This window comes from Neovison vison, chromosome 1 (genome assembly GCF_020171115.1).
Source record: "Neovison vison isolate M4711 chromosome 1, ASM_NN_V1, whole genome shotgun sequence".
In the NCBI taxonomy this organism is placed as follows: domain Eukaryota; kingdom Metazoa; phylum Chordata; class Mammalia; order Carnivora; family Mustelidae; genus Neogale; species Neogale vison.
This window is the reverse complement of record NC_058091.1, coordinates 41,054,072-41,079,406: the sequence shown is the minus strand read 5'-3', so window position 1 is coordinate 41,079,406 and position 25,335 is coordinate 41,054,072. Positions and strand designations below refer to the sequence as shown.

Genomic DNA, 25,335 nt, shown 5'->3' with positions numbered 1-25,335 from the left:
AGTGAGTTCAAACCCCACCCTGGGGGTGTCTGGGTGGCTCAGGGTTAAAGCCTCTGCCTTCGGCTCGGGTCATGATCCCAGGACCTGGGATCGAGCCCCACATCAGGCTCTCTGCTCAGCAGGTAGCCTGCTTGCTCCTCTCTCTCTCTGCCTACCTCCCTGCCTACTTGCACCAGACTGCTCACCCAGAGAAGTATATTTGTGAGAGCCAATGGAGAGGGGTCTGAGTTGCTGGAATCTGTTTCTTATGAATTCATGACATAATGAGTATAAAAAATAAACCCTCTAGAATGTGAAAGAAAAGATAGGCAATATCACTAGTCATTAAATAAATGTTAATTATTGGGACAAAGATGAGATACTACTACCTATGAAAATGGCTGAAACAGGGGCACCTGGATGGCTCAGCCATTTGAGCATCCAAATCGGTTTTGGCTCAGGTCACGATCTGAGGGTCCTGAGGTCAAGACCTGTGTCGGGCTCCACACCCAATAGGGAGTCTGCTTGAGATTCTCTCTGCTCCTCTTCCTGACTCTCTCTCTCTCTCTCTCTCAAATAAATAAATAAATCTTTTTTTTAAAATGGCTAAAGTAAAAAAAATAATAATAACAGCAAATGCTGGCAAGGATGTGGAAAAACTGAATCTCTTGTACATTGGTGGTGGGCATGTAAGATGACATAGCCACTCCATAGAACAGTTGGTTTGATCTCATGAGTTGTGTGATTGAGGCCCTCCTCAGGCTCCATTCTCAGTGGAGTCTACTTGAGATTCTCTCCCTCTTCTCCCTTCCTCTAAAATAAATAAATATTTTTTAAAAAATTAAACTTGCAGTTACTGTACAACCCATCAATCGCTGTTATGGGCACTTATCTCCAAGAAATGAAAACATGTTTATATTAAAAACCTGTACGTGATTGTTCATGGCAGCTTTAATACTAGCCAAAGCCTCTATACAACCCAGATGCCTTTATTTTTTTTTTTAAAGATTTTATTTATTTATTTAACAGAGAGAGAAATCACAAGTAGACAGAGAAGCAGGCAGAGAGAGAGGGAGAAGCAGACTCCCTGCTGAGCAGAGAGTCAGATGTGGGGCTCAGTCCCAGGACCCTGAAACCACGACCTGAGCCAAAGGCAGAGGCTTAACCCACTGAGCCACCCAGGCGCCCCAATCCAGATGCTTTTCAACAGATAAATGGTTAAACAGACTGGGGTATAACCATACCATGGAATACTACTGAGCAATAAAAAAAAAAAAAAGAATTATTGAAACATGCCAACAACTTCGATGAATCTCTAAGGCCTTTACACTGAGTGAAAAAGACGGTCTCAAAAGGTCACATTCTGTATGATGTCATTCATATAACATTTTTTTTCCAATTTATTTATTTTCAGAAAAACAGTATTCATTATTTTTTCACCACACCCAGTGCTCCATGCAAGCTGTGCCCTCTATAATACCCACCACCTGGTACCCCAACTTCCCACCCCCCCGCTCATATAACATTTTTGAAGGACAAAATTGTAAAGATGGAAAACAGACTAGTGGCTGCCAGGGGTTAGGCTCGGATTGAAAAAGGGGAAGGTGTGGAGCACAAGTACTCTTTGTGGTGATGGAATAGTTCTTTATCTTGATTGTGATAGTGGTTAAATGAAGCTACACATGTGATAAAATTGCACACACACACTGGGGCACCTGGGTGGCTCAGTCGGTTAAGTGTCTGCCTTTGGCTCAGGTCATGACCCTAGGGTCCTGGGATTGAGCCCCACGTCGGCTCCCCACTCCATAGGTGGCCTGCTTCTCCTTTCCCTTCTGCCTGCCACTCCTCCTGCTTGTGCTCTCTTTTTCTCCCTCTGTCAAGCAAATACATAAATTTGTATAAATTTATACATAAATAAATAAATTTTTAAACAACAAAAACAACTGTACACACATTATACCACTGTAAATTTCCTGGTTTTGATGTGCCATTGCTTCTCGGCCTTTTGGCTAAGATCAAGTGTGATGTTGTGCCATAGTATGGAAAATGTAACCATTGGGAGAAAGGGTGAAGGATACACTGTACCTCTTTATACTATTTTTGTAAATTTTTATGAATCTATAATTATCTCAAAATAAAAATTTTTTAAAGATATAAAGATTAGACAGGTACCTGGGTGGCTCAGTGGGTTAAAGCTTCTGCCTTTGGCTCAGGTCATGATCTCAGGGTCCTGGGATCGAGCCCTGCATCTGGCTCTCTACACAGCAGGGAGCCTGCTTCCTCCTCTCTCTCTGCCTGCCTCTCTACTTACTTGTGATCTCTGTCTGTCAAATAAATTAAATAAAATCTCAAAAAAAAAAAGATATAAAGATTAGAAATAAAATATCCTTACTTGTAGGTACATAGAAAACTGAAGAACCTACAAGTTCTCAAGTTAATAACAGAACTTAGCCATGTTTTTGGATGTAAATTCAATTAACAAAGATATTCGCATTTTTCTTGATAAGAAAAGGTAGAAAATGTGCTTTTAGAGGTAGAGATATCACTTGCAATGGTAAAAAAAATTAATAAATCTCAGATAATGAAAAGTTTGTTTAAAAAAGGTTTTATTTATTTGAGAGAGAGAGAGGGAGAATACAGAGGGAGAGGGAAAGGGAGAAGCAGACTCCCCGCTGAGTGGAGAGCTGGACACAGGACTGGATTCCAGGACCCTGAGATTGTGACCTGAGCCTAAGGCAGTTGCTTAACCAACTGAGCCACTCAGGCACCCCAGAAAATGAAAAGTTTTAAAAATGTTTTAAGTCACTAAAATTCTAAGTGAACGGACAGACATGTCAAAAGTGTTCATAGATAGGAAGACTCAACAGTGTAAAGATGTTAATTCTCTCCAAATTGCAACAGCAGCAAACAATTTGTTTCTTGCTCCCATTATGTGAGGGCTGCAGACCACGTGTTTTCTCCTACTGAGATCCCAGCTAAAGAGGCAGCCACTCTTTGGGTATTCTCATAGCACAGGGCAAAAGCTCAAGGTGAGAAAAGCAGGGGCAGAGAAGCACTAAAGTACACAACATTTTTAAAGCTTCTGCTCCAACCTGGTGTTGGTCAAGGCAAGTCACACAAGCTCCAAACCAGTGCGGCAGAGGAGTCTACACCACTACAGGAAAGCATGGCAAAGTAGGATGAGAATAAACAATTGTGAATAAACAATGCCACCCACCACATAGACTCTCTGGGATTTCAAATCAAGATCACAAAAATTTCATGGAAGGCGCCTGGCTGATCACAACTCTTGATCACCAGGTTGGGAGTTTGAGCCCCATATTTGGCAAAGAGTTACCTTTAAAAAACTTTTTTAATTAAAAAAACTAATTACAAAATTTTCATAGATCCAGACAAGCAAATCCTAAAATGTCTGTGGAAGACAAAAGAGCTTAGAACAATTGAGATTTCTTTTTCTTTTTTTTTTCTTTTTTCTTTTTTTTTAAGATTTTATTTATTTATTTGACAGAGAGAGAATGAGAACAGGAACACAAGCTGGGGGAGTGGGAGAGGGAGAAGCAGGCTTTCTGGTGAGCAGGGAGGCCAACATGGGGCTCGATCCCAGGACCCTGGGATCATGACCTGAGCGGAAGGCAGATGCTTAACGACTGAGCCACCCAGGTTCCCCAGAATACTTGAGATTTCTTATGAAGAAGAAGTAGATCAGGTAGGATGTCTATGATCAGAAATCAAGATTTAGGGGCGCCTGGGTGGCTCAGTGGGTTAAAGCCTCTGCCTTCAGCTCAGGTCATGATCTCAGGGCCCTGGGATCGAGCCCGCATTGGGCTCTCTGCTCAGCAGGGAGCCTGCTTCCCCTTCTCTTTGCCTGCCTCTCTGCCTACTTGTGATCTCTCTCTGTTGAATACATAAATAAAATCTTTTTTAAAAAAAAGAAATCAAGATTTAATGAAAAACTAACAGTTTTCAGGGGCGCCTGGGTGGCTCAGTGGGTTAAAGCCTCTGTCTTCAGCTCGGGTCATGATCCCAGAGTCCTGGGATCGAGCCCCGCATCGGGCTCTCTGCTCAGCGGGGAGCCTGTTTCCTCCTCTCTCTCTGACTGCTTCTCTGCCTACTTGTGATCTCTGTCAAAGAAATAAATAAAATCTTAAAAAAAAAAAAAAAAACTACCAGTTTTCAGGCGGTATGGTACTAGCACAGGAGGAGGCAAATGGAGAAAAAAGAGGAATAGGCAAAGAGAACAAAATAGAGAACCCAAAACAGATTCAAGCATACATGAAAATTCATTATAAGATAGCTTAGGCATTGTAAATGAGAGGAAAAATGAATTTCAGATGGAATATGTACTTAAATGTGAAAAGCAAAACTTTAAAACTTTCTAAAAAGATTTTATTATTTATTTATTTTTATTTTTAAAAAGATTTTACTTATTTATTTGATAGAGAGACAGCAAGAGAGGAAACATAAGCAGGGGGAAAGGGAGAAGGAGAAGAAGGTTCCCCACTCAGGAGGGAGGCCGATGCGGGGCTTAATCCAAGGAGCCTGGGATTATGACAGCCGAAGGCAGATGCGCCGACGAGAAGCCACCCAGGTGCCCCAAGATTTTATTTTTTAAAGTACTCTCAACACCCAACGTGGAGCTTGAACTCACAATCCCGAGATGAAGAGTGACTTGCTCTACTGACTGAGCCAATCAGGTGCCCCAAAACTTTAAAACTTTTGGAAGAAAATACAGAAGAATATTTGTATACCTCAGGGTCAGGAAGGATTTCTCAAAATACATGAAGCAGGGGCGCTGGAGTTGCTCAGATGGTTAAGGTCTGCTTCCATTGTGATCTTCAGATCCTGAGATGGAGCCCCACGGCAGGCTTTCTGCTCAGTGAAGAGTCTGCTTCTCCCTCTCCCTCTGCCTCTCCTCTGCTTGTGCTCTCTCTGTCTCTCTTTCTCAAAGAGATAAATAAAACCTTAAAAAATACATGAAGTAGAGCAAAACGCAAGACCAATTAACAAAAAAGAGAACAAGAAAATTTATTAAATATTAAAGATATTCAATTGTACTGCTAATTGGAGAAATACCAATCACAACTATAATAAGAAATAGTTTCACACACACACAATCCAAAGATGTAGAGGAAGGGGAACTTTAACACATTGTTGATAGGGATGAAAATTGATACAACTGGTTTAGAAAACAATTTGGTGGGGCACCTGGGTGACTCAGTCAGTAAACTGGCTGGCTCTTGATTTTGGCTTCTGTCATGATCTCAGGGTCATGACATGGAACCGGGGGTCAATGCTGAGTGTGGAGCCTGCTTGGGATCCTCTTTCTCCTACTCTCTCTGCTCCTCCCCTGCTCACACACTCTCTTGCTCTCAAATAAATAAATCTTAAAAGAAAGAAAGAAAGAAAGAAAACACTCTGGCATTACCTAGGATTGACTACTGACTACTGACTACCTAGTAGTAGTCAGACTACTGACTACCTAGTAATGACTACTGACTACCTAGTAAATTTGAACACTTACATTCCTTAAGACCCAACAATTTCACTTTTAGATAATCATCCTGAAAACTCTTACACATATGCATCGGGAGAAATATTTGAGTGTTCATAGCAACAGTGTTTGCAACAGCAAAAACTGGAGCCAACCCCATGTCCAAAAGTAGACTGGACAAATAAATTGCGGTATCTTCTTACAATGAAACACTATATAGCAGAGAAATTGAATAGCTGAATCTCAGAAACAGAATGCTGAGTGAGAAAAGCAAAATGCATAGGAAGAGTGCAGAATGATTCCTTTTTTTTTTTTTTTTTTTGAGATTCATTTATTTATTTTAGTGAGAGAGAGAGAGTGCCTGCTGCATACTCAAACAGGGGTAAGGATGGGGGGGGGGAGGACAGAAGGAAAAAATCTCCAGCAGACTCCCTGCTGAGTGTAGAGCCCTTCACGGGGCTCAATCTCACAATCCTAAAATCATGACCTGAGCTGAAATCAAGAGTTGGCCACTTAACTGACTGAGCCATCTAGGCTCTCCCAGATTGCTTCCATTTACAAAAAGCCCAAAACTAGGCAAAACTGTACAATGTTGTGTTTAGGGATACATTTATTTGTGATAAGAGAATTATTAATACACACAGGGAACTTTTTTTTTTTTTGGGGGTCAAATGATCCTTGATTGAAATATTCCCTTTGAAATGTTTCCCCTGTAGTTTCTAACCAGATGGGCATTTCATTGCACCACTATTGATGTCCTCTACGATGTCATGAGGGTGGCAGCCATCAACATTGCAGCCAACAGACCAGGCAGTCTCTAGGATCTCTTTAATGATTCTAGAGAGTTCTCTGGCTAAGGATCAATGCTGCATATGCTGGGGAATGTTGACAGTCTCATCAGATTTGGTATTTCCACTGTGCTTAATGTTTTTCTGCTTCTTTCTGTCTCTTGGAAGTTCCTTGAAGGCTCTGATAATTGGGGCAGAGGCAGAAGGTGCTACTTCAATCTGGGCCGGTGTGTTCTGAATAGTCAGTTTCACTGTAATCCTCAGATCCTTTCAATTACTGGTGCCAGACTCTTTTGGAGACTGACCCAAGGGTTCAATCTCAGGGGCCAGGTCAGACATGGCACCGACTTCTCCACCAGTGTACCTTAGGTATACAACCTTGGTCTTGTTGGGTGGTGGCATAGTGGGCACAGCTGCTGTCAGAGGAACCTGTATTTGGTGGCATAGTGGGCAGGTGGCATAGTGGGCACAGCTGCTGTCAGAGGAACCTGTATTTGGGATGACTGAAGTGAGTTGCACCTTCACCTGCTCCAAGCTGAAAACTGAAAAAGATAATACAGAATTTAGTATGGTGGTTTCCTCTAGAGGAAAAGGTGGATATGATCATGGAGAGGCCCATGGAAGTTTCCCTGGGTAGAAGCCTTAGCAAGGGTAGTTTCAGGGAGTGGCGGGGTTAGAAGCCAGAATGGTGGGCTGAAGGATAAACTGAATCTAATGGCGCGAATGACAGCTAGTGCAGTCAACTCATGAAAGAAATGTTGCTGGACGTCAGAGCAGATTAGATTCTCAGAAAGCAGGGAAAATGATCACTGGCAGAACAGACTTCTTTCTCATGAGACAGAAAGAGGGTGTGGTGAGGTGGATCTGTGAGGCTGGCTTTGCTTGAGCTGAATAGAGGTACAAGAATGGAACTGTAGGCTGGGAGCCTTCCTCATATAGAGGGAGGTTCAGAGTCTCTTTTCATTAGTTTTCCAAAGACTGCGTGCCCTCTTGGAGACGAGCAAACAAGATCTCCAAGCAGCTCAGCCACTGTCTGCTTTGGCTCTCACGAGGCCCCTCTGCCAGGAATTCCGCTAGTCAAAGCCTGGGAACAATTGCGGACGGGTTGGCTTCCAGGAGCATTCACATGTTTTATGCTCCAGCTTTCTGTTCCTTTCAGCAGAATTAATGCATGATTGCTGCGACTGCCCACAAATGTAACTTAAAACTCCATCTCATTTCGACTTTATGGTGATGTTATAAAAGCTTCCCAGAGGAAGGGAACACTCTTTATCTCTGTAAGTTTATTCAAAGGAACGGCTAAGAAAACTCTTTAATCTGGACACATATAAGAAAGAAATAATCAGGTTGAAAAGTCATGCATATGTATCTTGACTTTGGGGGTTCACCTGTAATTCACTGGTGACTTGCCTGGAGAGAAATCCAGAGCTACCAAGGGGCAGGGAAAGGAAATGTGTTCTAACAGCTCCAGATGAGGAGTGACAGGGATGGGAACAATCCTGAAGAGGGTCAAAGCACACGCAGGAGAGGTTTCACACCCTGCCAAGAAAAATTGCTGCCATGGCAATGGGATAGGGAAGTTCTGAGATTGTAGAGGAAAATCCAGCACTCACCCTCTCCTGACATGAGTTTGGATCTCTCCACCTGATGCTCCCTGAAAGTGCGGGGGGAGACAAATACATTAAGAAAAAGAAGATCATCTGGGGTGCCTGGGTGGCTCAGTGGGTTAAAGCCTCTGCCTGCGGCTCAGGTCATGATCCCAGGGTCCTGGGATCGAGCCCCACATCGGGCTCTCTGCTCTGCGGGGAGCCTGCTTCCTCCTCTCTCTCTCTGCCTGCTTGTGATCTCTGTCTGTCAAATATATTAAAAAAAAAAAAAAAAAGAAAAAGAAGATCATCACGTTTCTTTACCTATGAAAACCAGGCCCATTTCAAAGCAGATCAGAAAAATCGGGTGCAAAATAAGCTTGTTCCAAACCTCGGTAAGACTGAGACACCTTTCTAGGGTTCCGTGTCCTTCTCCTTCTGTGTTGGGGTGGCAGTTTCCAGTCATGCTTCTTCGGAAGGTTCCATTCATTCACACATTCACTTTATTAAGGCTCACTATCTTCAGGGAACTCTTCTAGGTGCTGAAGAAGTAACTGAGAAAAACAGACAACACCGGACCAAGTTAATGGTGTGTATGGTGGGATTTGAATACAGGAGTCAGGAGTGCTCAGTGCATCTGTCTGTATCATCTGGGATAGTTCTGAGAGCTATTTACAAACCAGCTCTTTGGAACAGGGGCTTCCTTACCTTCTCCAGCTCTAATGAGTCTGCTTCATTCATCACTGTTGAGCTCCCACGGAGCCATACCAGTCAAGCGAGCGAAGAATATACTGAAATATCCATTTGGCCACAGGCTGAGGGATGGTTTTCTCCCAATTCCCCACTCCCCCTCCAATGAGCCTCCTGGCCAACTGTGCGCGGAAAAGCTCACCACACCGCAGCCCCCTTCCCGCCCACTCTTCAGAAGGAGGTGCTACTTCTGGCGGACCAGGGAGGGACAGCAGCCCCAGCTGGGAGCGGCCTGCAACCCAGGGAGAGTCCACCGGCCTTCCACCTCCCACAGGTCCCCGCAGTGTCGGGCGCTGGCCGCTGCGGGGCGCTGCGGCCCCACTTTAGGAGCCGCGGGTGGGGCGGGGCCAGGGCCGGGAGAGCTGCGGGCGCGGCGAGCTCCGCCACAGGTAACCTGCGGGAGCCGGGGGCGCAGCCCGGCGAGCGGGCGGCGAGAGGCGCGGCGCTGGACGGCGCCGAGGCCCAGGGGCCGCCGGAGCCTGCGGGAACCCGTCTCCGTCGTCTCCCCTCGCCCCCCTACCCTGTCGCCGGTAGCGGTCCCTGCGGCGCGGACATCCGGCGCGCGAGAGAAAGGTACGGTGCGACCTCGCTGGGTTCCTTCGAGACCCCTCGACATCTGGGGGCCAACGTCCCCGACTCCCGGGGGACCTCCCGGTGTCGGAGGTGGGGGCGCTGCTCCCTCGGCGCCCCCAGGTCGCAGCCTGCTTGAGGGAGGACACCCAGAGGGAGCGCATTGCCCCCTCCCCTGCGGCCTCCGGAAAGCCGGGACCGGAGTGGGGGTGTCTTCCTGGGGCACCTCTCCGATCGCTTTGCTTCACTTGCCTCCCTGGAGTGTAGAACTTTGGGTCGGGGTGGAGAACTTTGTCGTCTTGGCTCGTCCCCCTCCTCTTTCTCCCGTGAGCTCAGAGTTTGAAGAAAGTGGTGGTAGGGGGGCGGGGGTCGCCGGGTATTTCTCCCGGAGGCGGTGGCTGGGGGGTCTGCGGGAGTAAAGGAGGGTCCCCGGTGGTCGCCTTGCGCTCTCCGCCGCCCCCGGGCCTGCGGGTCGGCCTCAGAGGGACCGGGTTCGGCTCGGACGCGCCAGCAGCCTGCCCCCCACCTCCTTACCCCTTTGAGGACTGCCAGGAGGCGCAGACCCGGCGGGGTGGGGGGGCTGGACTCCCGTCCCGGAGAGGTCCGCCCCGGCTGGAATTAAGCTCTCGGAAGAGTTAGCTAGAGGCATCTCCCAGGGTCGGGGCAGAGGAATCGAGGCACGTTGGTTTGAGGGCAGACACCAGTTTACCGACTCTTGGGGATTTAAGTGCGGTGCTAACGCTAGATTTGGGGAGGGGGGGGAGTGTGGAGCAGTATTTGTGACAGGAGAGGGGCTTGAATTTCCTAAAGCTGGTCCGGAATGTTTTCCCGGCGGCACACGGAGATGGCTCAATGGTGGAGATCTGCTTTGGGCTTCTGAGATTGTGTCTCGATTCCACCACTTGTTAGGTGTGTGACTTTGGAAACTCCATTTCTTTTTTACCCCCTTCCTTCCTTCCTTCCTTCTGCTCGTCAAATGAATCAGTAGGAGCGGAGAAGGAAGGAAGAAATCTGTAATTGGCTGCGATCAATTAATTGTAAACACCACTGCACTTGGACCAGCCTGGAAAACCCATTTCATTGAACTTCGTTTTTAAAACTGTAAACTGGGTGTATTATACATAATTGGGTAGTATTGTGGAGATTAAATGAAATGTTGTAAGTTAAACGCTTGGCATGGTGCTCTTGAATGTTAGGCGTTCTTTTTGTGAACCTGTTGGATGAGGATATTCATTCGTGTTTAGGTCATGTCTGTTAGGCCAATGTCAGTGGAAAGAACTTGGCAATGAAGACAAGCACACCTGGGTCCACAGTAGTACACAAGTGCACTGATTGTCTCTGAGGAGGTGTTTCCCACCCCTTGAAGAGCAATAGCAACCTGTTGTTCTTGCATGTAGGAGGTGCAACCGTACATGTTTAACTTCCTTCTGCCATCCCTAGCAGGTGCTTAGCATATGGCAAATGAATTTTTTTTTTTTTAAATTAGGGACATGAATTAAAATTGGAAGAGTTTTCTACCCTTTTGGTCATAAGTGAGGAAGGGAGAGTTGGAGAGGATGAAGAAGAGTAAGACACCATAAAACAACTAGCTGCACATTGTTGGAAGGTAGGAACCAAGGGGGATAAAAAAATGCTCATTTAATGGGGCCTCTGGCTGGCTCAGTCAGTGGAGCATGTGACTCTTGATCTCAGGGTTGTGAGTTCAAGCCCATATTGGGTGTAGAGTTTACTTAAAAAATACACATATAAATATATATAAATGTATATGTATTTATATATATATATATTGGAGTACTTGGCTGGCTTAGTTGGAAGAACATGCAACTCTTGATCTCAGGGTTGTGCATTGGAACCCTACACTGGGTAGAGACTACTTAAATAAAAACATATATATAGATATATATCTATATATATGTATATGTTTATATAAAGAGAAAAATATAATATTAAGAGAACTTTTAATTTGTTAACTCCATGTTTTTCGGTGATTGTACCAAAAATTAACCTAATTTCCCATTTAAACCTGTCACCCTCTCCAGAGCCCTCTGTCTAAGCATTTACTCCCAAGTAGAGGCTGATGGCTAGTGATTCAACTCAGCTTAGAGACAATGCATTCTTTTAACTCTGGTGGCCCTACCACATAGAAATTATGGTGTCCCTATCCCTACAGTGAAATATACCTACACAAAGTATCAAACTACACTTCCGGTGTAAAGAATAAGAATAGAACCCATGCACCTAAGTACTCATCACCCAGCTGAAGAACTAGAGCATCTCTAGCACCTTGGAGTCCCCCAGTATCTCTCCCCACGACATTCCAGGCCTCCTTCTACCTGGAAGGAAGCGCTGGTTAGATTTGTGTTAATTTTTTTCCCTTGCTTTTCACACATCACGTGCTACATAAAAAGCTCTGTGAAAGGGAAGTTTCCAAACAAGCGTTTTCACAATAACCTGGAGCATTCTTATTGAACTTAAAAGCAGGATCTTGAGAGTGGGATGCAAACCACAAAAAAAGCTGACTGTTTCTGGGGAGTCCTGAGGAGGTAGTAGTCTATCTTTCAAGGTTTTCCCCAGGTTTCCTTGGCACAGGCTCTGCGGGTGTGTTCTGTCTGTACAGGGGAGGCTCAGTCTCTTCCAACATAGCTTGGAGGCTATAATTTTTAAAAAGCTTTGCTTGAGTCCCTAAGAATGAGAAAAACAGTAATTTGTGTGCATATGTTTGAGAAGTTTTTTTAAAAATACAAATTATCCAGGGGAACATTGTGTGGGATTTGAAGGGTTAAACCGACAGAGAGCAGCCTTTAAAAATGGTTTTAACCCAAATTCTTCTTTTCCTGGTTATTACGTTTGCGTTTTGGACTTTGTGACTTTTGCAGGGTCACACAGCTCTCCTTGGAGAATCTTGCAAAACTTTGTCACTTCTTGATTAAGGCAAAAGATTCCTAAACTTGGTTCGTGGCTCCCTTAGTATCTTAGTAATTTTTTCACAGTGCCTGTAGTTTTAAGTAGTTTGTCCTAGTTGGGTTCAAACAACCTATTAAGTATTAATGTCCTAACAACATAGAAGCTATTTAAAAAAAAAAAAATTGGGGCACCTGAGTGACTCAGTCGTTGGGCGTCTGCCTTTGGCTCAGGTCATGATCCCAGGGTCCTGGGATCCAGCCCTGTGTTGATCGCCGGGGAGCATACTTTCCTTCTCCCACACCCCCTGCCTGTGTTCCTGCTCCTGCTAGCTCTCTCTCTGTCAAATAAGTAAATGAAATTAAAAAAAAAAAATACACATAAGCTGGGAGAAAAAATACTGTCCTATCATTCTTAAATAACCCCAGTCACAAGCAGTGTGTGTGTGCCTGTACTGATTCCTAAATCTTGGGAATAGATCGGGTAGCACTGCTCTCATTTCCTGTTCCACATTGACTTCCCAGTAGTACTTGCTTTCGATCACGGCACCCACTGAAAACCCAGGTTTTGCAAAGATGTGGACGATGTCATCCATAGGAGCATAAAGTGACCTGACATTGCAACTGAATTCTGGTTGGTAGGTTCAGCATTTTCCAACATGCTGAATACACGGTTTCCCTCAAAACTTTGAAGTATCCTGAAGTGCCCATGTGGATTTGCTGCAGTATCCAGAGTGCCTTGGTGCTCAGTTTGCGCATTGTTGTTTGGTTTAAGGTAAAACCTTCTTCTGGGGAGAGAGCAGTTATTAAAGAAGGGGTCAGTCTGCCTGAAGTAGCCCCAGGTTAAGCTACTGTGTGGAGTCGCTAAATCTTGGTTTTTCCTCCACATAAGACGGGATGGGTCATTAAGAGGATTAAACTAAAGAGTGTACACAAAATCATCTCTAAAGGGCCTGGAATATAACGGTCTCAAGAAATGATACTCTAGGGCGCCTGGGTGGCTCAGTGGGTTAAGCCGCTGCCTTCGGCTCAGGTCATGATCTCAGGGTCCTGGGATCGAGTCCCGCATCGGGCTCTCTGCTCAGCAGGGAGCCTGCTTCCTCCTCCTCTCTCTCTCTCTGCCTGCCTCTCTGCCTACTTGTGATCTTTCTCTGTCAAATAAATAAATAAAATCTTTTAAAAAATAAATAAATAAATAAAAAAGAAAAAAAAGAAATGATACTCTTTTATGATTGTTAAATAGTACTAAATAGTCCCGTAATAGGTAAATATATCATAGTTCCTATTTAAGAATAGCCAGTGGCGGGGGTGGGGAGAGGGAAAGCCAGTCAGTGCTTAAAATCTCAATCCTAGCAAATAAATTATGAAGTAGTTGGTTCACTATATAAAATGCCCTATCATTTTTTTTTTTTTTTTTTTTTTCAAACAGCAAATTCTGGTGTGCTGTCGTGGTACATTTTGACTTTCAGACCCACGTTTGGAACGTTCATTTTCATTTGCCAACATGTGCCCAGGTTTGAGAAGAAAGTCGTAACTGATTGGAGGGAGAAGGCCTGAACTTGGATCAGTAGATTTCTGATTTCAGGAGGGAAGTACTTTGCCTTAGGTCTTGGGAAGTTTGGACCTGGGTTTGTAGGGCTCAGGGCAGGCTGCTCCCAAATGGCATAAAGATTGTTTCCAGTTAAGAGTAATAGAGGAGCACCTGGGTGATTCAGTGGGTTAAGCCTCTGCCTTCGGCTCAGGTCATGATCTCAGGATCCTGGGATCGAGCCCTGCATCGGGCTCTCTGCTCAGTGGGGAACCTGCTTCCTACTCTCTCTCTGTCTGCTTCTCTGCCTACTTGTGATTTCTATCTGTCAAATAAATAAATAAAATCTTAAAAAAAAGAAAAAAGAGTAATAGAAACCCAGCAGATGCAGTAAAGGTGCTCAGCTTCCCCATAATTGCCTAAATTTACAACTGAAAAGGTCAGACTGCAACAGGAGGAGAAGTATTAACAGAGGTCCCCTTTAGGAACTCATCTGCATAATGGAACATCTTGTTTTGCCAAACATCTCCTTTTATCTTCTGGCTCATGAATTTTCTTCCCTTTGGCCCCTACCTTTTTCCTTAGCTCCTCTAAGCTTCAGATTGCCTTGTTTGAGTCCCTAAGTCTTTGGAATCTCTTGTCTGTGTGGATTCCCCCTAAATATGCCTATTACATTTTATTTTCTCCTGTTAACCTGTCTCTTGTCAGTTTGATTCTAAGTCCAGCTAGAAGGAACACAGGGCAGAGGAAGTTCTTCTTTCCTGGCCCGTTATAAACCTGGAGATATTTCGAGTAGGGTTTAATTTTTACATGTGCTTACAGCATAGAGAGGCAGATAATCTTTCCAGATGAAAAAGTTTTATTAAATTTATTAGCATCCCATGCCCATTCCTGTCCATTAGTAAGTGGTACTTACTAATCCTCCAAGGAAAGGCTGCCTTGAATAAAGATGTCCCACATGGCTGTCTTGGTGTCCTTCAGGAAAGAGACCTTTACTCCCGTGTCCTGTTCATTTTTCAGACCCTAAGCCTAAGTTAGAAGCTGGTGGTAGTTTGACAATCTGTGAGAATACAGTCCATAGTGATATTTATAGTGTATAAATATATAGTATACCAATAGTGATATTTGTAGTGCAGTTTTTTTATTTTTATGGTTGCTTGTTTCTGTCATTTATCATTGAGCAACCTGTACAGAACCGTAGGTGATGATGCTTCCAAGTTGACATAAATACTACTGGATACAATTTTTATTTGTTTTGATTCCTTTTTTTTTTTTAAAGTCAGCTCCATGCCCAATGTGGAGCTTGAACTCAGGACCCTGAGGTCAAGAGTTGCGTGCTCTGCCAACTGAGCCAGCCAGGCGCCCCTAGTTCCTAAGGTTGAGGGCTTTTAATTTCTTTGTAAAATTTGGGGGATGTATGTGAATGGGAGAAACCTATTTTGATTCTTCTTAACTAATTGTTCTCTCTCTCTCTCTCTTTTTTCCATTTGATGCCTGATGTGGGAAACAAAGGCAAAAGAAAAAAATTTAATTTTCTTCCTACTTCCATCCCATTGACAATTCCTTAAAACTAGGAGAGTGACCTCCCACTGGGAGCTCAGCTACCTGGATGCTCACATTTTGCTGAGGGCAAAAGGCCATCTTAGCGCCACCCCCTCAGGATTCCGTGAGTCTACCTTAAACACATAGAAATTCCTTTGGAAGCTCCCTTTATCTCTTACATTCTCCCTCCCCCCCCAGATACATTTTGTTAATCATCCTTCAAGCATCTGGCCACTGATACACATCTGAAGGGTCTCAGGACTGAGGGTTTACTAACAACAATAAATGACCTGCCCGAACAATGGCTGGCCCCCTCAGGTCCTAGAAACCTTCTTCCCAAAATACCTTGGAGGTTTGTTCTGTCCCTAACTCCCTGCCAACCTGAAGGTATATAACTGCCACCTCATAACCCCAGTGCAGCCCTTTCTGCCCGTGGGTCCAAGCTCCCGTGCTTTTATAAAATCACCTTTTTGCACCAAAGATGTCTCAAGAATTCTTTCTTGGCTGTTGGCTCCAGACCCCAACAACACTCTAAAAACCACATCAATGCCCATATACTTGTCAGCATCATTTTCATTTAACAGAATTTCCCTCTCTCTCTCTCTCTTTTTTTTTTTTTTTAAAAGAAAGGATGCCTTGGTGGCTCAGTTGGTTAAGCATCTGATTCTTGATTTCAGCTCTGGTCTTGAGATTGAGCCCCACATAGGGCTCCATGCTCAGTGGGGAGTCTGTTTCAGATTCTCTCTCTCCCTCTGCCCTTCCCCTCCCACCGTGTGTGCACTCTCTCTCTCAAATAAATAATTTTTTAAAATAAAAAAAGAAATAAGATTTTCAAATCTTTCCCTGGTTGGTTTGATTATATTTAATACCCAATATCTTAAGATTTTAGGGTCCAAAGTAGAAAACTACATTATGGATAATAAAACTAATTAGAATGAATTGTTTTTCCTTTTGTTGTCTGTTACTCTTTTACTGAAAAGAAAATGGAGGGGCGCCTGGCTGGCCCATTGTATAGAGCATGCAACTCTGGATCTCAGTGTTGTGAGTTTGAGCCCCACATTAGGTGTAGAGATTACTTAAAAAAATTAAAAGAAGATTGAAAATTAGAAAGTTTGAGCATCTATTCAACTATTAGAATTCAGTGTTCTTGGGTGCCTGGGTGGCTCAGTGGGTTAAAGCCTCTGCCTTCAGCTCAGGTCATGATCCCAGGGTCCTGGGATGGAGCTCCGTATTGGGCTCTCTGCTCAGCAGGGAACCTGCTTCCTCCTCTTTCTGCTTGCCTCTCTGCCTGCTTGTGATCTCTATCAAATAAATAAATAAAATCTTAAAAAAAAAAAAAGAATTCAGTGTTCTTGGAATATGCTTGACATTAGTATTCTTATGAAAAACTAGGAAAGGGCATATAAAGATGAAAACATTTAATTTAAATTTGGGTGCTTGTTGGTAGCTGAATGGACTTTTTTTTTTAAACATTGGATTTTTTTTTTTTTAAGATTTTATTTATTTATTTATTTATTTATTTGACAGGCAGAGATCACAAGGAGGCAGAGAGGCAGGCAGAGAGAGAGAGAGAGGGAGAGAGGGAAGCAGGCTCCCTGCTGAGCAGAGAACCTGATGCGGGATTCGATCATGACCTGAGCCAAAGGCAGCGGCTTAACCCACTGAGCCACCCAGGCGCCCCTGAATAGACTTTTTACATCACTGACTTGTTCTTGGTATAAGAATGAAGATTATGGGAAATATTTCTACCCATGATGGTAAAAAAAGATTCTTTTTTTAAAAAGTGAATTTAGTGGACCGAACAGTAAATAGTAACCAAGAATGGAGAAGTAGCCCAAAGTAAACTAATCTTAAGCGCTAAAGAGGAACAAGCAAGTCCTTTTGTTTTTGTTTTTATAAATGACACCTGCTTTAATAAATCTTCCTAAAATGAATAGATACAATAGAATAAGGTTTATTTATTTATTTATTTTTTACAGATATTAAGTAGATGAAAGATGAATATAGAACTTAGTTCTATTGAGGTTGTGACCTTTTCCACATTAGCTTTAGGAATCTTCTCTCATATCACCTGGCTGGTTAAGTGAGCTGCGGGAGATGGAGGAGCAGATCCTGGGACCTTGGAGACGGTGGGAGAACATTGATAGACATCAGGAAACTGGGGATAGTCCTGGCCACCAACTCACTCTGGAGCTCTAGACACTCTGATTTTCTCAGTCTCAGTTTTTTCTTCACTAAATAAGGGGACAAGACCAAAATACTTCTTTTTTTTTAATTAAGATTTTATCTGTTTATTTAACAGAGAGCGAGCGAGCACATGCAGGGGGAGCAGCAGGCAGAGGGAGAGGGAGAAGCAGGCTCCCCACTGAGCAGGGAGCCTGATGTGGGGCTTGATCCCAGGACCCTAGGATTATGACCTGAGCCGAAGGCAGACACTTAACAGACTGAGCCACCCAGGCGCCCCCCAACATACTTCTTGGAAAATGCACAGGTCTGTGAAATTATACATATTCACAATGGCATCACTGTTTTCCCATAATTTTAGAGAGAGAAGTCTTCAAGTTGACCTGATGGTTTGTCGAACAAAGGGAACTATTGAGATTGTTAATTTGATGTAACCTGATGATTTCCTTTCAGTATGAACATCAGTAACTTCCTGTGTGGTGTCTTTTTTTTTTTTTTTTTTAAGATCTTATTTACTTATTTGAGATAGAGACTGAGAGGGAGAGAGAGAGAGCTTGAGCAGGGCAGAGGGTGAGGGACAAGCAGGTTCTCTGCTGAGCAGGGAGCCCAATATGGGACTCCATCCCAGGACCATGACCTGGGCCGAAGGCAGATGCTTAAGGGACTGAGCCATCCAGGTGCCCCAGGGTGTGGTGTCTTTTAAGACGTCTGTGTATTCACATTCTACAGTATAAGCCAAGAGTGCCATTTTATTCTAAAAGTTGCTTCCAAGTTAAAAAAAAATCATATTCTTATTTATTTCAGTGAGTTAGAATATTTAGTTTCTTTCTTTTTTTTTTCTCCTGCATTTTATTCTAATTCTAGGAAAGTCCCATGGGAATCTAATTTACAAGGAAATTTCCTCTAGATGGTGAGTTTTAGAAGGACTGGGATGTTCCCTCCTGCATCTTTATGGGAACTGTAAAGACTCCTCGCAATGGGCATATATTATGTTTACAATCAGAAAAATAGGGGCACCTGGTGGCTCAGTTAAGCATCAGACTCTTGATCTTAGCTCAGGTCTTGATCTCAGGATCATGAATTCCAGCCCCTTCTTGGGTTCCATGTTAAGTGTGGAGCTTACATAAAAAACTAAAATAAATAAATCAGGTAAAAATCTTTAAAAATTGGGACACCTGGGTGGCTCAGTGGGTTAAGCCTCTGCCTTCGGCTCAGGTCATGATCTTAAGGTCTTGGGATTGAGCCCCGAATTGGGCTCTCTGCTCAACAGGGAGCCTATCCCCCCCACCACCTGCCTCTCTGCCTACTTGTGGTCTCTCTGTCAAATAAATAAATAAAATCTTTTTTAAAAAATGATTTATTTATTTATTTTACAGAGAGAGATCACAAGTACGCAGAGTGAGAAGGAGAAGCAGGCTTCCCACCGAGCAGAGAGCCTGATGTGGTGCTCGATCCCAGGACCCTGAGATTATGACCTGAGCCGAAGGCAGAGGCTTAACCCACTGAGCCATCCAGGTGCCCCAATAAATAAAATGTTAAAAAAAAAAAGTCTTTAAAAACTATGGGGCACCTGGGCGGCTCAGTCAGTTAAGCCTCTTCCTTCAGCTCAGGTCATGATCTTGGGGTCATGGGACTGAACCCTGCTTTGGCCTCCCTACTTAGTGGGGAACATGCTTCTCCTTCTCCCTCTGCCACCCCCTCCTCCTTATACATGCACCGTCTCTCAAATAAATAAATAAAATCTTTTTAAAAATATATGTATTTAATAAGAGGTGAAATGTGATGACATGGATGGACCTGTTTTATCATGCTCATATGATAGTGATTTTTAATTTTTTAATGTAAGATCTTCATCCAAGGTAGGGCTTGAACTCACAACCCGGAGATCAAGAGTCACATGCTCTACTGACTGAGTCAGCCAGGCCCCCCATAATAGTGACTGGAATTTATTATTAAGGATAAAAAAATAAACCAGGGGCACCTGGGTGGCTCAGTGGGTTAAGCCACTGCCTTCGGCTCAGGTCATAATCTCAGGGTCCTGGGATCGAGTCCCGCATCGGGCTCTCTGCTCAGCAGGGAGCCTGCTTCCTCCTCTCTCTCTCTCTCTGCCTGCCTTTATGCCTACTTGTGATCTCTCTCTGTCAAATAAATAAATAAAATCTTTAAAATAAATAAATAAATAAATAAACCAAACTATAAGTTTAATCAACTTGGAAATTTTCAGTTCAGGTTTTTCACAAAACAAAGTTATTTCTTTTTCTCTGGCAGAGATAACATGTCTCTTGTCAGTTTTAAAACTTTTATTTATTTGTTTGTTTGTTTGTTTATTTAACAGAGAGAGAGAGAAAGAGAGAGAGAGATCACAAGTAGGCAGAGAGGCAGGCAGAGAGAGAGGGGGAAGTAGGCTCCCCGCTGAGCAGAGAGACCAATGCAGGGCTTGATCCCAGGACCCTGAGCTCATGACCTAGTCCGAAGGCAGAGGCTTAATCCACTGAGCCACCGAGGCGCTGCAAAACTTATTTTTAAGCTAGAAAATGCCCAGTTAACTGTAAGTCCCAGCATGAAATTCTGAGTTCAGCCCAACTTAGGCAGAATGCTGAGATGCACTGTAATTTATGTTTTAGTTGTATTTTAGTTATATTTGATATTACATCGTATATAAATATTGGAGAGTAGATAGCTTGAGTGGGTATGTATGGATGCATTTGCGTATCCTAGATATACCCGGTGTGGACAGCTGCCCATAGTTAAGAGCCATGGTCTTCCCAGTTGATCTTACTGGGTTTGTTGCCTGGTTTGCCACCTATTGGCTGTAAAAATTTTAACAATTTTCTTAACCTTCAAAGATTTTATTTATTCATTTGAGAGAGAGAGACAGAGAGAATACAAACAAGGGGAATGGCAGAGGGAGCAGGGAGCCTGATGTGGGGCTCAGTCCCAGGACCTGGAGATCATGACCTGAGCCAAAAGCAGATGCTTAACCATCTGAGCCACCCAGACACCCCTTTACTTAACCTTTTTATGCCTCTGTTTCTTTAACTATGAAATGAGGATTTGAAATAGTTTTGAAACCATATTGTGATGGTGCTCATATAAATCTCTGTGTGTGATAAAATTCATGGAACTACACACACACACACACACACACACAGGGCATGGAAAAAGTGAAATTCAAATAATCTTTATACATTAGTTAATACAATTATACCAATACAATTTCCTTGTTATGTAAGGTCATCATTGGTAGATAGGGTACACATAAACTGTGTAATTTTTTTTATTGTGATAAAATATACATAATATAAAATTTACCACTTTAATAATTTTTTTTTTTTACCACTTTAATAATTTTTTAAAGTAACCTCTACCCCTAACATGGGGCTCAAGCTCATGGCCCCAAGATCAAGAGTCATAGGCTTTATTTATTTATTTATTTAAAAAATACTTTATTTATTTATCTGACAGAGGGAGAGAGATCACAAGTAGGCAGAGCAGCAGGCAAAGAGAGGAGGGGAAGGAGGCTCCCCACTGAGCAGAGAGCCCTATGCAGGGCTTGATCCCAGGACCCTGAGACCATGACCTGGGCTGAAGGCAGAGGCTTTAACCCACTGAGCCACCCAGGCACCCTGAGTCATAGGCTTTATTGACTGAACCAGCGAGGCATCCCATCCATTTTAACAATTTTTAAGTGTGCTGTTTAGTGACATTAATTACATTCACAGTGTTGTGTACAATCATCAGCCATATTAATCTCCAGGACTTTTTCATCATCTGAAACTGCAACTCTGTATACATTAAACAATAATTCTTTATTCTCCTTCTCCCTGCCATGCCCCAGGCCCTGGTAACCTCTGTTCTACTTTCTGTCTCTGTGAATTTCACTATTCTAGATACCGCATATAGGTGGAATCATACAGTATTTGTTCTTTTTTGATTGGTTTATTTCACTTAGTATCTTTGAGGTTCATGTATTATTTTTACAACTTTATATGAGGCCAATGTTATATCAAAATAAAGTTTAAAAATAAAAAAATCCCATTGATGAAATCCCAGCACTGGACTGTCTCAAGCACAAAGGTTAGGAATAGTGTCGATGGCCAGAAAAGCTGAGGAGTGACTCTCCCTTTCTTTCACTTCTCCTCCAATTCCTAGTAAGAGGGGACAAGATACAAGAAGCAGCAATCTTCTCTCTTGTATAGGCAAGTGTCTGCATTATTTACTAGTGGGTTCTTATGCCAACTTGAGGGGCAGCTGTCCAATCTCTCACTAAAACAGGAATTCTTTTTTTTTTTTTTTTTAAGATTTTATTTATTTATTTGACACAGCGAGAGAGGGAATACAAGCAGGGGGAGTGAGAGAGGGAGAAATAGGCTTCCTGCCGAGCAAGGATTCCCAATGTGGGCCTCCATCCCAGGACCCTGGGATCATGACCTGAGCTGAAGGGAGACACTTGATGACTGAGCCGCCCAGGTGCCCCTAAAATAGTAATTCTTTTTTTTTTTTTTTAAATTTTATTTATTTATTTGACAGAGAGAGATCACAAGCAGGCAGAGAGGCAGGCAGCGAGAGAGGAGGAAGCAGGCTCCCTGCTGAGCAGAGAGTCCGATGTGGGGCTCGATCCCAGGACCCTGAGATCATGACCTGAGCCGAAGGCAGCGGCTTAACCCACTGAGCCACCCAGGCGCCCCCATAAAATAGTAATTCTTAACCTGGAGTTTGTCCATGGGCCTCAGATGCCTTGAGCTCCCTGAAATTGTGTATAAATATTTAAATGAATGAATGTTCACATGTATATTTGAGAAGAAAGAAGTTCCATAGCTTTCATCAGATTCTCCAGTGGTTCCTTAACCCAGAAATGGTTAATGAGCAATATAAGAAAATACTGTTTACAGAGATGTAGCCACCCCATAACAGGCTCTTTCACTTGGGTATCTAGACCCCTTTTAGTTTTCTGGCGTATCATTCCCCCAGAAGGTTCCTTTCTGCTCAAACCTGGAATAAGCCTGAACAGTTCTTTACCCTTAAGAGCATCTGGCCCTTCACCTGTGTCCTCTAACCTCCAGGGTTAACCCATTCCTCAGGGGCTAGAGGAACCCCAGGGTGAACTACTTTGGATTGCCCAGTAGGGGACTTGTGGAATTAAAGTCTTATGCAGGAGCCAACCTTACAACTGCCAGATCTCTCCCTACCTTCCTTAGGCTCTTGAAAATACAAAGGGAAAACTCATGAAGTACTACAAAATGACTGAAATTCAGTAAATTTTGCATTGGGAAATGTAAATGTAAAGATTGTCTTCTGGTTTACACTTTATGTTTTAAATGTATTATAAATATATTGTAAAATGCCTTCTACCCTGTGTAGTATCCGGTGATTTAGGGAGCTATTGAATCAACATATTGTTATAAGAGATGTTGAATATTAGAATTTATTCAGACTGGTTTATAGCTCCTATGGATAGATTGTATAAATGGCAAAGATTGTAATTTGCAAGTTTTTCTTACACATACGACTCCTCAGTATTTGAATTTATCTCAGAAACCCTTTAATGAATCATATTTATTGACTTTTTTATCCGACTCAAATATATTCTGTTAAGGTAGGCTAAGTGCTCTAATAACCATCTCCAAATGTCAGTGGCTCGATCCAATAAAAGTTTATTTCTAGCTCATACAAAGTCCAAATCTGTTATTCCTGGCTGGGCAGTTCTGTTGGTTAGCTCTCCTTCATGTGACTCAGGGATGAACTCCTTCCATCTTGTGACGCCACCATCTTCAACATGTAGTCTCCAATGTCATTTTAAGTGGGAAGACCGTACGGAAAGGTACACTAGATTAACTACCTCCCCCCGCAAGTGAAACACATCACTTCTGCTCACATCCTATTGGCTAGAATGAGTCACGCAGCCCCATCTAGATTTAAGGAAGCTGGGAAATATATTCCTTGGCTGGCAAATGTTTATTAGTGATAACTGTTTACTTTGAAAGGGGAATGGAACTCTTTGGTGGATAAGTAGCCATCTTTTCTACAAATATGCCAGTCTTTTTACCAGTTCAGTGGAACTACCTTCTTATAATTTATCTCTTACTTTCCAAACATCTATATATATGTAGTATGTCTTTATAGTGTAAGGTGTGGATGAGACCTCCATACAGGAAGTGATTGTATCATAATTGCCATGTGAATAGATAAAAATGGGAATCAGCCATCTAGATTCATATATTTATTACGGAACAAAGCATATTTGATTTACTCGTCATCCAACCACGTAGAGAACTGTACACTTGAGAAAGACGGAACAGAGGGAGATTAGCAAAGAACAAGAATATGCATGTTTTATTGGCTTCATGAATGTTATCGTAACAGTTTAAAACTACTTCAAGCTGCTGGCAATAAAGTGTGAAACTCTTCTCCTTTTCAAAAAAAAGTAGTCTTTGCCATGGAATGTATTACACAATCACAAACGTATGTGTCACTTTTACTTATTTGCTACTAAGGGAATCCTACAATTTCAGTAGTATTTGGACCTATTTGTCTTTTTCGCTTGAAGTAAATTTGTGCCAGGGGCGGGGCAATCTTTGGCTATGTCCGGCACCTAACAGCTACAAATGGAACATATTGAGGGATTAAATGTAAGACCATATGAAAGATCACCGTATCCGCTTGGAATCATAGAGAAAATGTCCCCCAACTTTAGTAGTATACACTAACTATAGTAATGCTTCACTTACACATTACTAGTTCAGATTGGAATTTTGTACCTAAAGAAACCATCCAAATTAATATTTACCATCTTTTAAGTCCTATTTTTAAATTTTAATGTTTTAAACGATTTTATTTATTTATTTGACACAGAGAGAACACAAGCAGGGGGAGTAGCAGGCAGAGGGGGAAGGAAGTGGAGGGAGAGGGAGAACCAGACTCCCTTGCTGAGCAGGGAGACGGACATGGGGCTCGATCCCAGGATCCTGAGATCATGATCTGAGCCAAGGCAGACGCTCAGAACCCACTGAGCCACCAAGGTGCCCCAGTCCTAGTTTTTTAAAAAGTTACATACATTTCATGGTGCCTATGTTAGAATTAAAGGTACCCCAGACCAAAAGTCAACAAATTATAGCTGTGGACCAAATGTAGCCCACTGCCTCATTTTGTAAAGTTTTAGGAGAGCTTTAGTAGAACTTTGAGTTGAATTCATTCGTTTATGTACTATCTTTGGCCGCTCTCACACCACACTGGCAGAGTTGCGTCGTTATCACAGAGACCACATGGTCCACAACACCTAATATATTTCCTGTCTATTCCTTTACAGAAGTTGGCTAACACCTCACTGGACTTAAAATTAGTATGACTTACTTTGAGAGTAATTCTGTTCCTATTTAGAACTCACTTAATCCCTCAGGCCTATAGTTTTCTCACCGATGGAGTGGGGATAATAAGATCTACCTAATGAAGTAGTTAAAGAAAGTAGTTTTGGGATGCCTGGGTGGCTCAGAGGGTTGGGCATCTGCTTTCGACTCAGGTGGTGATCTCAGGGTCCTGGGACCTAGTCCTCTGTTGGGCTCCTTGCTGGGGTGGGGAGCCTACTTCTGCCTCTGCCTATTCTGACTGTTGCTCCCCTCACCTGTGCTCTCTCTCTCGCTCTCTCTGTCTGACATAAATAAATTAAATCTCTTAAAAAATAGATAAAAAAGAAAATAGCTTTTAAATAAAATCACCTCAGGCAGGTCACTAAGGTTATCTTCTAGTTAGCTATCTGCTTACCTGTCTTCCAGATAGCTTCCTTAGACCAGTACTTTTTGAACCTATCATGCTGAGAATCATCTGGGAAATCTACTATAATTCAGAGATTACCACCCTGACTCCTTTAGATGCTGATTCAGTAGGACTCTTGAGGTGCCTATTTCACAAGCACCCTGGATTCTGATGTGGGTGGCCTGGACTTGACGGAACTCAGGCCCTTGTGGCAACTTGTCCTTTGGTCGCTAGAAATACTTTCGCAGGCAGCTCTAGCTAGATATGT

General features: G+C 43.0%; 1 protein-coding gene and 1 pseudogene across 2 annotated transcripts in view; one reads left to right on the top strand and one right to left on the bottom strand.

Moving 5' to 3' along the window:
• Nucleotides 1-6,189: 6,189 nt before the first annotated feature.
• On the bottom strand, nt 6,190-6,660 carry LOC122889093 (annotated as a pseudogene).
• Nucleotides 6,661-9,010: 2,350 nt separating this feature from the next.
• ANKRD6 (ankyrin repeat domain 6) overlaps nt 9,011-25,335 on the top strand; it is a 191,373-nt gene continuing 175,048 nt past the window's right edge. For both annotated transcript variants that reach the window (XM_044245676.1, XM_044245668.1), the window contains exons 1-2: nt 9,011-9,167; nt 10,651-10,770. The gene's annotated coding sequence lies outside the window, so the exon portion shown is untranslated. The remainder of the gene's footprint in view (nt 9,168-10,650; nt 10,771-25,335) is intronic.